Source organism: Chlorocebus sabaeus, chromosome 14 (assembly GCF_047675955.1).
Source record: "Chlorocebus sabaeus isolate Y175 chromosome 14, mChlSab1.0.hap1, whole genome shotgun sequence".
Lineage (NCBI taxonomy): Eukaryota > Metazoa > Chordata > Mammalia > Primates > Cercopithecidae > Chlorocebus > Chlorocebus sabaeus.
This window is the reverse complement of record NC_132917.1, coordinates 9,118,537-9,133,395: the sequence shown is the minus strand read 5'-3', so window position 1 is coordinate 9,133,395 and position 14,859 is coordinate 9,118,537.

The following is a 14,859-nucleotide window of genomic DNA, read 5'->3' as shown; positions in this document are numbered from 1 at the left end:
TAAAATTGCAAAGCTGTGTTGCATTGAAAGGCTGGTGGAAAACAAGTAGTTACCAAGTTCATTGGTGGCCTAAAGAGGATACCAAATTGATAGAATGCTAGAACCATTTATTCCTCCATCATCCCTTAGAAATCTAACTTGCCTATTGCATAAGCCTAGAATTAAAGCAAGACCAGAGCAAAACATTGCTAATGCCTTTCTGAGATTAATATAAGAATGAGTAGCGTCCAATAAATAACAAAATTAAAGTTCAACATGGATCAAGGAAACACTACACATACTCATTTTTTTTTAATACATCAGGGGAAGAAGAGTATGCTGATAATGTCATTACAGGCCTATACTCCCTTGTCCAGAATTATTAAATCTAAAAAGCCCTGAAAATGTAGCTTTACAAATAGTTCTTAATAGTAAAATTCGGCTGAAATGAACTGACGTGAGGCTATGTGTGGTCTTGTTTAACCTACTTCATGTGAATATGTATGTTTTGCTGCAAAATATAAACATGGTTGATTATGAAGTATTGCCCCAGACCTTACTGGGGGTAATTAGGAATATATGTTACATGCAATGTGTTACCTTTCTAAAATCTGAAAATTTGAGAATCCACACATATCTGGCCTTTGGGGTTTCAGTAGGAGATTGTAGGCCTGTATTATTAAAAAAAAAAAAAAAAAAAAAAAAAAAAAAAAAAAAAAAAAAAAAAAAAGGGAGGGAAGAAGAAGGAAGAAGGAGAAGGAAAGAAGAAGAGGAAAAGGAGAGAATGAAAATGTGATGTTAAAGACATCGTTTCCAGAGAAGAGGCTCTCCTCTCAAAAATGAAATTTTTAGCAACCCAGTGTGATTGACCAACAGCCCATTTTCCAAAGGAATGTTCTGCCTCTACTAGTTCACAAGAACCTGGGATTTATCACTCTTGGATCAAGGTGTAAAATATGTTCTTGACTCTGAAATTTGCTTGAGGGTTGGCTGGTTTACACAAGACTTGTCCAGTTCACTTGCTATTAACTTGTAAATGATTACTCTTGGAATGGGCAAATGTGTGCTTTGAAAGAACTATGGTAAGAAATAGAAACAACAACCTAAAAACCCTAGTGATGTGAATATGTAAGTAAAACTGAAAGTTTCTTTTCGTAACTTAATAATACTCTCCCCAAAATCATGGTGCTGAAGGGATCCATTTATCCCCAAGTGAGAGAAAATTGAATACATTTACCACGGTTATCTCCCTTTAGCACCCAGAAACTATTTTACAAATGAAAACTTGGGTTTTGGTAATAAATTGCTTCTCTGTGGTAAGTAAGCTAGCCTCCCTAAAGAGTGTAGCTTTGACTAGCTAATTTCTAAGGTGCCTCCCTGCCCTGGTGTTCATGCTGCCATTTTCTGTGTTTTATGTTAGTTTAGACACAAGAGAGAAAAATGCCACAAAGCAGTGCTAAACATTAGTACTGAGACTCTAATTACTGTCCTAGACTTTTGAGAATGAGGCATGTTTTACATGCCATTGGGAGCTAAATTTTTGAGAATGTGATCATTTTGTTAAGATGGTAGATTTAGATAGCAAGCAGATTTATTCATTGCTAACTTTACAGATGCTTGAGGCCTGTTCATTTTTTTATTTTAACAAAGCAGTTTCAATAGATGACACACTCATTGCTGAACTGGAAAGACAGTATTAGGTAAATTAAATATTATCAGTCATATACTGGAGTCACTTGTGCTGGCACCAGAGACCTCATTCTTCAGTTTGCAGGAATTTTGCAAGTTGTTGGTTGTATCTCTTCTGTATGGTAGAAGTATTATATCATGGTGTGCTAGTGAACATCTCTTCCCAACTCCATATTCTGATAGTTTGAAATTGTCCATGGTGGAGTGTTTACACCAGGGAAATTGGCAAATGATAAAACTCAAAGGCTGATTTATTGTTCTGTTGATTGTCTAACTTAATAAACTTAATACAGTTATAGAGAAAATGTTATGCAGATTAGACTTAAAGTGTGTGTCGGGTCTATAGCCATCACATTGTAAATAATGAATAATGAAATTTTTGAGGAAGTACCCTTCTAATATTTGCAAACTATTACATGATTCAGTAAAAAGGTCACTCATGTCATTGACAGATAAATAAAGTTATTGCATGCATCTTCACTGTTTCAGTTTTGTCTTATTGATGTAAACAAAAAAGTCAACTAATATTCAGGTTGGAACTACACTCATTTGTCAATGACATGAGCAACTTCTTTGCTGAGCTGGACAATAATCAAGCATTTATTTGTAGTCTTATTTTGTCAAATTGTGGTTGAATTGCAGACACAGATTGGCTATGGATGAAAGCATTCTGTGAGAATCAATTAGCTATATGGAATTTACAGTAAAGAGTAGTGTGTAATTTGTAATTACTCATAAATTGTGTGCTACACATCTTTTCAATCAGTAAAAGTTAAAATAAATGTATTTACTTATGTTCACACATACACTTTTTCAAAGAGTAGATTGTTAAACATTGACCAGCCCACTTCTGAGTATAATTGTATCATCCTTGTCCAGAGCCAGGGCATTGGAACTCCCAGCTCTGAGTCACTCTTACGGAATTAAAACACATACAGGATAAAATCTCAGTAAATTGGACTATGTGAGCAAAGGAACTTGTGTTAATAAAAAGTATTTGTCTTTGAGTTATTAAGAAAATGCCATGTGTTGTTCTCAAGTACTCGGAACAACACAACCCAGTACTGACAGAGGGTGTGGTTTGTTTTAATGAAAGGGCGAAAAAGAGTTTAATAAGCACTCTGTATGGAAATAAGTTTCGCTAAAGCTTTTTAAGTGTGTTTGCAATAATTTATCTTCTTGAGTCGAATCAGTGTCTTCTGCCTCCGTGGAGACCCATTGCTAATTTTGTAGGGCCCCTCTTAGGTGGTACAGAGGTCCACTTGTGTCTTATCTGAATATGTTCTCCCTGGGCTAAAGAATGTCCAGTGGTTTCCGTTTGGCCCCCAGATAAGGTTTAAACTCCTTCATCACAGTTTGTTCCAGCCTTTTCCCCAACTTCCTTGACTCTGGCCCTCCCCACACCATGTTTTGACCCAGAGATCTGCAAACTGGCCCAGGGGAGCTCACAACCTGTTTTTATAGTGTTTGTGAGCTGATAATGGTTTTGACACTGTTTAATGGTTGAAGAAAATGAAAAGAAGAATAATATTTCATGACGTGTGAAAATTATATGGAACTCAAATTTGAGTGATTATAAAGTTTTATCGGCAGCACCACACCATTCTTTTACCTGTTACCCACGGCGGCGGAGTTGAGTAGTTTCGACAGACATCAAATGGCCCCCACACCTAAAATATTTACAGTACTGTCTGGCTCTTCATAGAAGAAGTTTGCCAGCCCCACTTTCACCACACCAAGCTTGCCATGTTTCCCAGCTCACAGTGCCCTTGCGTGCCATTAAGTTAAATGCAGTCTGCCTGCCTTTCATCTGTTTCCCATAGGGCAAGTTAACTCACCATTCACTGAGCACATTATGGATTTCCTCCGTGACCCCTCATGGGGACTCCTCTGCCTGGAGCACTCTTCCTCTTGTCCATCCGGTAAACTTCTGGTCCTCTTTCAGGGTGGAACCCAAATCTCCCCTCCAGACATCATTTTTGAAGTCTCTGGATAGAACCATCTGAGTTCCCGCTGCTTCCACAGTGCTTTACACATAGCCTAGTGCTGTTGTGAGGGGATGGAGTGAGGAGCACGCTGTGAAGTGCCACCCCTGCCCTTCCTCCCTGCCCGTGCACATCAGCGTCCTCTCTATTCTCATTGGCATGTGAAGTAATTGTTGTGGCCAAGGAATGATTCAGATGAGATGGGAGCACTCATTTCATTGAACTGGTAAGTCTCAACTTCACTCTGGAAACACAATGCTTCTCTTGCCCCAAAGCACTGGATGCTTGCATTATACAAATGTTCACATTAGATCATGACTACAACATCTGTTTTCTCAGCTCACTGCAGTCACTAGGCTCCTGGGAGAGGGGGAGGTGTTTTATTTATCTTTGTATCTCTAGCTCCAAAACAGAGCAGGCAGGCACACAATAGGTGCTCCGTAAATGTTCATAGAATTGAACTGCATGGAGGTGCTAATCCTTCAGCATACCAAATGAGAGAAGACGTGTCAATTCAGTGTAAGGAAAAGCCATTGGTTTGAGATGTGTGAAGGCACAGTGGTTTCCTTTCCCCGCATGATGGGGTTCTTCTCCCCACTCAAGTATTCTGGTAAAAGTATGTTTACAGACAGAATGTGAGCAGTGGTTGGGAGGGCAGTGGTGATTGGATTGGGTCCCTTGCCCTATTACAGACTGAAATGTCTTTTTCCCTCTACGTCAGGAGCCTCAGTTCGGTTCCAATTTCAGTATGGTGGTGGCGTGACACCATCACATATGAGCTGAGGACTCCTGTCCCCTCAACCCTTGCTACTCAAAGTGTGGTGCCCAGATCAGCTGCACTGGCATCACCTGAGAGCCTGGTAGAAATGCAGAACCTTGGGCCTGCTGAATCAGAGCCTGCTCTTCAGCAAGATCCTCAGGCAATGTGTTTGCACTTTACAATTCGAGAAGCATTATTCTAGCATAGTGGATACGGCATAAGCGAGGATTGATACTCCCACTTGTCAGAAGCCAGTATTCCAAGTTAGGTAAGCCATACTGATGGGACTCAGTAAAACCTGAAGGGTTAAGGTTTTTTCCAGTCCTAAGATTTAGGAAAGTTCCTTTCTGAAGTGCCATGCTGTAATATACTCTGTCTAGCTGCTGCTATATACTGCGTTTCTCATTAATTTCACTAATATTTACTAAATACCTAGTATATGCCAAGCACTGTCCTCAAAACTAGGATGTAGTAATAAACAAGCCAGAGAAGGTGGTGGGTGCTTTAGAAGTTAGATCTAGCAGGAGAAGGCAGATAGTAAGTAAATACACAACTAATCACGTAAGTCCTATCGAAGGAAATGAAGCAGAGGGATGGAATAAAGAATATTCTGGTAGGGTAAAGTGGCTATATCCGAGAGGACAATCAGGAAAGGCTTCTGGGAGGAAGTGACATTTGAACTGAGTCCAGAATGAGGAGGAGCAGCTGAGTGCGAATCAGAGAGGAGAGTGTTACAAAGGAACAGCAAATGCAAAGTCTCTGAAGCTGGAGTTAAGTAGACCTTGTGAGAAGGTCAGGGCAGCTGGAGCTCTAGGAGCAAGGCAGCAATAGCTGTGGCTGGGAGCTGATGCTGAAGAGGTGGACAGGACCCCGGGGGTGCAGAACCTCAAAATCTTCTTGGGCTTGTTGTTTGTTTTGTTTGTTTGTTTATTTGTTTTTAGAGACAGGATCTCGCTCTGTCTCCCAGGCTGGAGTGCAGTGGCGCGATCATGGCTCACTGCCGCCTCGACCTCCTTCTTGATCTCCTCCTTGGATGTGTTTTTTACAAGCAGAGGGCCGGCATGATTTGTTTCACACTTTATAAAAGGTCATGTTGGCTGCGCCAGGAGAAATGATTATAGAGGGGCAAGTGTAAAGGCAAAGCAGTAAAATAAAATACTAATTCACAACAGATAAACTGGACTTCAAAAATAAAACTTTTGTCCTGCAAAAAACACATCAAGGAAGTAGAAAAAAAAAAACCTCACGGATTTTAAGGAAATGCTTTTTGGGTTTTCTTTGGTTTTTTTTGTTTTTTATTTTTTAGAGAGACAGGAGTTCTACTATGTTGTCCAGGCTGGTCTCAAACTCCTGGGCTCAAGTGATCCTCCTGCCTCGACCTCCCAAAGTACTGGGATTACAGGCATGAGCCACTGTGCCGGGCCATAATGAAATATTTGTAAATAAAATATCTGATAAGGGACTTGTATCTAGAATATTTAAAGAACTCTTGGCCGGGCGCGGTGGCTCAAGCCTGTAATCCCAGCACTTTGGGAGGCCGAGACGGGCGGATCACGAGGTCAGGAGATCGAGACCATCCTGGCTAACACGGTGAAACCCCGTCTCTACTAAAAATACAAAAAAAAAAAAACTAGCCGGGCGAGGTGGCGGGCGCCTGTAGTCCCAGCTACTCCGGAGGCTGAGGCAGGAGAATGGCATAAACCCGGGAGGTGGAGCTTGCAGTGAGCTGAGATCCGGCCACTGCAGTCCAGCCCGGGCTACAGAGCAAGACTCCGTCTCAAACAAAAAAAAAAAAAAAAAAAAAAAAAAAAAAAAAAAAAAAAAAAGAACTCTTATAACTCAATAATAAAAGACTACTCAATTTTAAAATGGACAAAGAATTCAAATAGACATTTCTCCAAAGACGATACACAAATCACTAGGCACGTGAAAAGATGCCCAACATCATTAGGCATGATGTTGGGCATCCCAACATCATCAGGGAAAGGCAAATCCAAACCACAATGTGCTACCATGTCACACCCACTAGGATGGTGATATAGTTTGGCTATGTCTCCACCCAAATTTCATCTTGTAGTTCCCATAATTCCCATGTGTTGTGGGAGGGACCCAGTGGGAGATAATTTAATCAGGAGGGAGGTTCCCTCCATACTGTTCTCATGGTAGTGAATAATGATTTTTGGGGTTTTTGTTTTTGTTTTTGGGATGGAATCTCACTCTGTTGCTAGTTTGGAGTGCAGTGGCCTGATTTCTGCTGACTGCAACCTCTGACTCCCTGGTTCAAGCGATTCTCCTGCCTCAGCCTCCTGAGGAGCTGGGATTACAGGCACCCGCCACCATGCCCAGCTTATTTTTCTATTTTTAGTAGAGACAGGGTTTCACCATGTTGGCCAGGATGGTCTTGAACTCCTGACCTGGTGATCGGCCTGCCTCAGCCTCCCAAAGTGCTGGGATTACAGGCATGAGCCACTGCCCCTGGCCGAGATCAGATGGTTTTATATGGGGAGACCCCCTTCACCTGGCTGTCATTCTCTCTTGCCTGCTGCCATGTAAGACGTGCCTTTCGCCTTCTGCCATGATTGCGAGGTCTCCCCAGCCACATGGAACTGAGTCCATTAAACCTCTTTTTCTTTATAAATTACCCAGTCTCAGGTATGTCTTTATCAGCACTGTGAAAACAGACTAATACAGATGACTAGAATAAAACAGACAATATGGCTGGGCGTGATGACTTACGCCTATAATCCCAGCACTTTGGGAGGCCGAGGCAGGCAAATCACGAGGTCAGGAGATCAAGACCATCCTGGCTAACACAGTGAAACCCTGTCTCTACTAAAAATGCAAAAAAAAAAAAAAAAAAAAAAAAAAATTAGCCGGGCATGGTGGCAGGTGCCTATAGTCCCAGCTACTCAGGAGGCTGAGGCGGGAGAATGGCGTGAACCTGGGAGGTGGAGCTTGCAATGAGCTGAGATCATGGCAAAAAAAAAAAAAAAAAAAAAAAGAAGAGAATAAAATAGACAATAACAAGTGTTGGTGAAGATGCAGAGAAACTGGTATCCTCACATGCTGCCAGTGGGAATGCACAATGGGGCAACCACTTTGGAAAACAGTCTGGGACTTGCTCAAACATTTAAACATAGAGTTGTTGTATGACTTAGCAATTTCACTGCTAGATATATACCAAGAGAAGTGAGAACACATGTTCCCACAAGAACGTGTTCACAAATGTCAACAGCAGCATTATTCATGATAGCCCAACAGTGGAAACAACCCAAATGATCATGAACTGATGAATGGGTCAACAAAATGTGGTATAGTTTCCTGAGGACCATAACAAACCACTAGAAACTGGGGGCTTAAATGGCATGCATTTATTGTCTCCGTTCTGGAGGCTGAGAGTGAGAGACCAGGTATAGGCATGGTCAGTTCCTCCAGAGGCTGTGAAGGAGGCTCTGTTCCAGGTCCCTGTCCCAGCTTCTGGTGGTTTCTTGGCCATCTTTGTCATTCTTCAGCTTGTAGACTTAACACCCAGAGCCCTGCCTTCATCTGCACTTGGCGTGCTCCCTGTGTGCATGTCTGTGTCCAAATGTCCCCTTTTTATAAGGACACCAGTCATGTTGGATGAGGGACTCACTCTGTTCCAGTATGACATCATCTTAACCAATTACATCGCAACTATTTCCAAATAAAGTCACAGTCTGAGGCATTAGGGGTTAGGATTTCAACATATGAGTTGGGGGGCATAATTCCACCCATAAAATAATGGAATATTATCTGGCTATTAAAAAGAATGACGTGCTGATACAAGGATGAACTTTGCAAACATTGTATTCAGTGAAAGAAACCAGTCACAAAAGATCACATATGATATGACTCCGTTTGTATGAAGTGTCTGGAAGAAGCAAATCTGTAGAAACAGAAAGTAGATTAGTAGTTGCTTTGGGCAGGGAAGGGGATGAAAGAATAACACGGTGAGAGATAAAGGGTTTTTTGGGTGATGAAAATCTTCTAAAATTGACTGTGGTAATGATTTTACAATTCTGTGAATATGTTAAAAACCCTTAAGTTGTAGTCTTCTTTATTTCATTTTATATTATTTTACTCTGAGACTGGGTCTTGGTCTGTCACTAAGGCAGGAGTGTAGTGGCACAGTCATGGCTCACTGCAGCCTCTACCCCCATGGGCACAAGGGATCCTTCCCCCCGAGTCTCCCAAAGTGCTAGACTACAAGGGTGCACCACCACACTTGGACAATTTTTAAAACTTTTTGTAGAGATGGGGTCTCACTGTGTTGCTCAGGCTGGTCTTGAATTCCTGGGCTCAAGAGATCCTCCCATCTCAGCCTCCCAAAGTGCTGAGATTATAGGCATGAGCCACTGTGCCCGGCCAAGTTGTACACTTTAAACGGTGGAATTATATGGTATATAAGTTAAATATCAATAAAGCTGTTACAAAAGCTCTACAAAATAGTGTTTAAAAAAATGTTAAGGACTAAAAAAGTAAAAAACAAATGTGTGGACTCAAGAGTTTGGAGCTCAAGTTCAAATCATGGTCCTGCCACCTTGTCTGACCTTGAGTGAGTTGCTCTGGGAGGCTTCACTTCTTCATTGGAAAGATGGAATGAGGGAAGAAAGGTACCATCACATATCTAGCAGGGTTCATACAGGAATTAGAGATTAAGTAAGATAAGAGTTACTTATTTTAGAATTAGAGATTATCTAAGTAAAAATACCTGACACATAATAGTTGCTCAATAAAATATATTATTAATCATACATTTTATATCCCACTCTTGAAAACATAGTGTGATTCACTGGGCGCAGTGGCTCACACCTGTAATCTCAGCACTTTGAGATGCCGAGGCGGGTGGATAACTTGAGGTCAGGAGTTCAAGACCAACCTGACCAACATGTTGAGGAAACTCCATCTCTGCTTTAAAAAATACAAAATTAGCTGGGCCTGGTGGCACATGCCTATAATCCCAGCTACTTGGGAGGCTGAGGCAGGAGAATTGCTTGAACCCAGGAGGTGGAGGTTGCAGTGAGCCGAGATCGTGCCTTTGCTCTCCAGCCTGGGCAATAAGAGTGAAATTCCGTCTCAAAGGGGGAAAAAAAAAAAAAGCAAAACCCAAAAAACAAAACAAAACAACACAACACATAGTGTGATTCTATAACTGATAAATCTTTATTTGGTCATTAAAAAAAAAAAAAAAGATCAGCCAGACACGGTGGCTCACGCCTGTAATCCCAGCACTTTGGGAGGCCAAGGCGGGCGGATCAGCTGAGGTCAGGAGTTGGAGACCAGCGTGACCAACATGGAGAAGCCCCGTCTCTACTAAAAATACAAAATTACCAGGTCATAATGGTGCATGTCTGTAACCCCAGCTACTAGGGAGGCTGAAGCAGGAGAATCTCTTGAACCTGGGAGGCAGAGGTTGCGGTGAGCCAAGATTATGCCATTGCACCCTAGCCTGGGCAACAAGAGTGAAACTCTATCTCAAAAAAAAAAAAAGGTCAAGAAACAGCAGATGCTGGTGAGGCTATGGAGAAATAAGAACACTTTCACACTGTTGGCAGGAATGTCAATTAGCTCAACCATTGTGGAAGACAGTGTGGCAATTCCTCAAAGACCTAGAACCAGAAATATCATTTGACCCAGCAATCCTATTACTGGGTATATACCCAAAGAAATATAAATTATTCTGTTATAAAGATATATGCACGTGTATGTTCATTGCAGCACTATTCATAGCAGCGAAGACACAGAATCACCCCAAATGCCCATGAAAGACTGGATAAAGAAAATGTGGTGTATATACACCACGGACTACCATGCAGCCATAAAAAGGAACAAGATCATGTCCTTTGCAGGGACATGGATGGAGCTTAAAGCCATTATTCTTAGCAAACCAACGCAGGAACAGAAAACCAAATACCATGTGTTCTCACTTATTAGTGGGAGCTGAACAATGAGAACACATGGACACTGGGAGGGGAACAACACACACTTGGGCCTGTCAGGGTGGGGTGGGGGTGGAAGGAGGGAGAGCATCAGGATAAATAGCTAACGCATGTGGGACTTAATACCTAGGTGATGGGTTGATGGGTGCAGCAAACCACCATGACATGCGTTTACCTATGTGACGAAACTGCACGTCCTGTATATGTATATCAGAACTTTAAAAAAAAAAAAAAGACTCTTTTAATACCTCTCAGAAAGCAAACTCCGAAATTCGAGCTAAACCATAGAGGAAAAACATATTCCCTGGCATTATTCATGCCACAGGAGGACCCAGCTCTGCTGCTTTTCCACCTCTGACGTCTCTTCCCTCGGCTTTTGTTTGTATTCCTTGAGCTGGTAATTGAAGCTGTCAGAGAAGGTTCATGCCGGTCAGTATTTCGTTGATGAATTCCAGCTGGGACTAAAGAGTGCTGCTGAGTTGGAGAGAGAGAGAAGACCCTTTGGGAATGAGCCCATGCTCTGAGGCAGTGGGATGTGAGTATCCAGTCCATTCAGTAATTAACTCTGTGTCCAGCAAGCTTTTCCTGCCCATCCATTTGAGGTGCTGGCTTGAGTCAGCATGTGCCTGAAGAATGGAGTGAATACAGAAAGCTCCCTGGAGAATACGTAGCTGAAATGAGGTTAGGATACACAGAGATTCCTGCCACAGGGCTAAGTATATCCTGGTGCTTTAAGGAGGAAATTAGAAAGAAATATGGTACTGGTCGCAGGTCTCTTAGGAGAGTCCATTTGGACATCTCCATCACAAAGCCTGGAGCCCTACAGTCGAATCACATACAGGAACCCAATTCAACGCTGCCATTCGGAGACCATGCCGTGTGCACATGCCAGACACTGGACTAGACTCTGGGAACACGGGGCTGAGGGTGTCATGGTGTCTGCAGAGGTGCTGGGCCTTTATGCCGCCTCACGGAGAGGGGAACACAGAAATAAATGACCTTCAGAGAGGTATTTCTCTATCCCATAGAACAGGGGCCCAACATAAGCCAGAGACAGACGCCCTGAGCCAACTGGATTACCTGCCACTTGGTGCCATAGTGATCTGAGTATCCAGGGCTGTTAAAGCCTCCTCCAAATTGCTTTTCTCCCAACTCTCTAGACTGTCTAATTTATTTCATCTGGTCACTGAGTCCCCAAATGGGTCTATCCCCACAGACCTCTCGTGATGACGTAATCTGAGCAGCTACAGCCTGACTTAGAACATATTATTGAGGGATGATCTCCTAAATTTTGAATCCCCCACCTCCCAAGGCTGTTCTGGGAGCTGCTTTCTTTCCCCAGAGCTCTCCTCACTGCTATCCTCATGCTAAGCATAGGTCTCTCCTAGTCCCAGGTCCCTGCAGTTATACAGGCCAACATCATCTCCTCCCCATTGTAGTGGTTGCCCACCTGTTGGGGGTATGGTGAGAATGACCATGGGCTAGGCCCACCCCCCTCTACCATCATTCCTAGGCTCAAAAGCATTGCTGACACTTGCCCAATCGTAAGGATCTACGGGACCCTTTGTAAAGTCCAGATTCCAGAAGGCCCTGGCACAGAACTGTCTTTAGGGGAGGGGATTGGAAATCTGTATTTTTAATGTGTGCTTGGGAGATTTTAGAGAAAGCAAGTTTACACACCTTTATCTAACATTTTAGAGGAGAAACTCAAAACCAAGGATTAGGCCAGGCACAGTGGCTCACACCTATAATCCTAGCACTTTGGGAGGTGGGCAAATTGCTTAAGCCAGGGAGTTCAAGACCAGCCTGGGCAACATGGTGAAACCCCATTCCTACAAAAAATACAAAAATTAGCCAGGCATGGTGGTGCACACCTGTGGTCCCAGCTACTTGGGAGGCTGAGAAGTGGGAGGATCACTTGAGTCCAGGAGGTGGAGGCTATGGTGAGCTATGACGGCACCACTGACTGCACGCCAGCTTGGGTGACTGCACGCCAGCTTGGGTGACTGTGCTCCAGCTTGGGTGACAGAATGAGACCCTGTCTAAAAAAAATAAGGACTTTGCATTTCTTTCCAGGTCTATGAATGTGCGGGGCGAATCTTAGAGGTGCGTGGGTTTGTAAGTGAGCAGTCCCCTTCCTTAGAGCGCTTGCTCTTTCACGTCTCTGGGGAACCACTTGCAGAATCGTGATCAGGGAGCAGAAAGTTCCCAAGGGATCTGAAAGTGCCCAACATTCACTCTGAAAGCGCTTGCCTAACCGCCTCTCAGAGAGTGGTTGGTTGGCCTGTAGGATTTGGAGCTGTGGATGTTTCCTGCCTCTAAGCAGAAGTAATAACCCTTAGTCATATAAGAGACCTAGTCATGGCTCGAAACAGAGACTTCATTTTCTCAGTTCTGTGGAATTCCCAGAGTCTGCAAGGCCATATGTGTGGCTGTCTTTGCAAAGAGTTTGGGAGTTGTTTTCTTTTAACTTGGTTGGAGAGCAGCATTTAGTGAATGCTTCTGGGCAGCCCAGGGGTCAAATATCAGACCCCCGACAAGAGTGGGCCCCCTTGGGATTTGGAGCCATGAACTTTTCCTCCAAAGGTTTCTTTCTCTGTTGGTGTTTTTAAAACAGGGCTACACCCCATTACGTTTGCTCCAGTGTCCCTTCCTTTCTCTCCTGGACTCTCCCAGCCTGGTCGGGGTTCTCAGCCAAAGCTGACCTCACTGGCCGCCTCTGCATTGCATCTTGGTGAGTCCCACTTGCAAATGCCAAGAAGTGAGCTGTGCAGTTTGTTCAGGCCCTGTTCACATTTTCCATATGGCTCTGAGCATAACAGCTCTGTGCCTGGACCTCCGGTCTGCACCCGGGTCCTGTCCTGAACCCTCCAGCGGGCAGAGCCCAGAATGTGGCAAGAAGGTCCCTGGCCGGGCCAGACCTGTGGAAACGGCCGGTTGGGCACACTGGATCAGTCTGAGTATGCTGGAGACAAGGCATGGAAAAGTCATGACCAAGGGATTCCATGGCAGGTTTGCCAGCAAATCAGTGCCCCCTTTGTGCCCCACTCCATAATATGACACAGCAGTCCAGCCTGGGGCTGGCAGAAGCAAACAGCATGCCTTCCACATGCACCCCCACCACTGTGCATCAGATAGAAAGCAGATGATGTCCTAATAGGGTAGGATTGGGCCCTTGGCAGAGTGGGTCTCAGCCCACCTGACTCGCAAGCTGGACTACCAGGGGTTCTATACTTCCCGAGTCTAAGACTCCCTCAGCAGGGCACAAGACCCCACAGACACTCCAGCTTCTTTGCTCAAAAAGGCTAACCAGAAGAAGTAGAAAACATGGTTTTCTTTGATCAAGACCCCAGTGAGTGCCAACCCAAAGTCAACTGATCATTTGCTGCATGCTTCTATGAATTTAATTTGCTCTTCTTCCTCATCTAGTAATCTAGCCAGAAACCTTGGCACCATCCTAAAGTCCCTCTCCTCCCTCATCCTGCAGTGCAAATCTAGGCAGTCACCGGGTCCTGATGATTCTACTTACATAGTACCCACAGAGTTGCTCCCTACCCTCAATTCTCCCCTCATCCCTCATCAATTCAGGCCCTCACCCCTTTTTTTGTGAAAACAGCAGCACAACAAATCTTCTTATCTCCAGCCTAGACAACTCTCCAATCCATCCTGTTTACGTGGGTGCCATAATTATCTTTCCAAAAGTGATTATTCAAAAATGCAAATCTAGTATGGCACTCACTTAAAAATCTTTCAATGGCTCCCCGCAGTCTGTGAATAAAATACCAGTTCCTTAGTGTGCTATATAAGGCCCTTTGCAGTCTAGACTGCTTAACGGTTCAGCCTAATTTCTCAACAAATGTTGAATATATCCACAGATACAGTCACACCTAACTCATTCATTCATTCTCAGTTCCTGTTATGCCTCAGATCCCGTGCTAGCTCTGAGAATTTGGGGATGAGCAAGAGAGCCACAGTCTCTGAGCCCCTAGAGCCAGCAATCCAGGGTGAGCGCAGACTCTAACAAGAAGGTACAATTAAGTTCAAGTTCAGTGGGTGAACCTGCTGGGGCTATTGCCTCACCTGGGTCCGGGGAGGGCTCTGATCCAGATGAATAAGGGAGCCCTGATGACTATGAGCTGGAAGTCGGTGGTGAGAGACAGTGTGTGCAGAGTCAAAGGAGAGAGAGAGCTTCACCTAAGCTAGTGACTTCACCTAAGCTAGACTTCGCCTAAGCTAGCAGAGAGCCACGGAACCGTTTCAGGCAGATTCGTCTTCTCAAAATCTCTCTCTGGCTGCAGTTTGGGGAATAGGTCGAACCACGTGTAGCTTCCCAAATTGTGTGCATTCTTTCACAAAACCCTGAGCACAAGCCCTCCCATCTTTCTAGAGGCTCTCTGCCCCTTGTCTGTCTATGAATTCTTTCCCACCTTCCAAGACTCAGCTGGAAATCATTAGAATTCATATACCACCCCTCCCCCTCTACCTG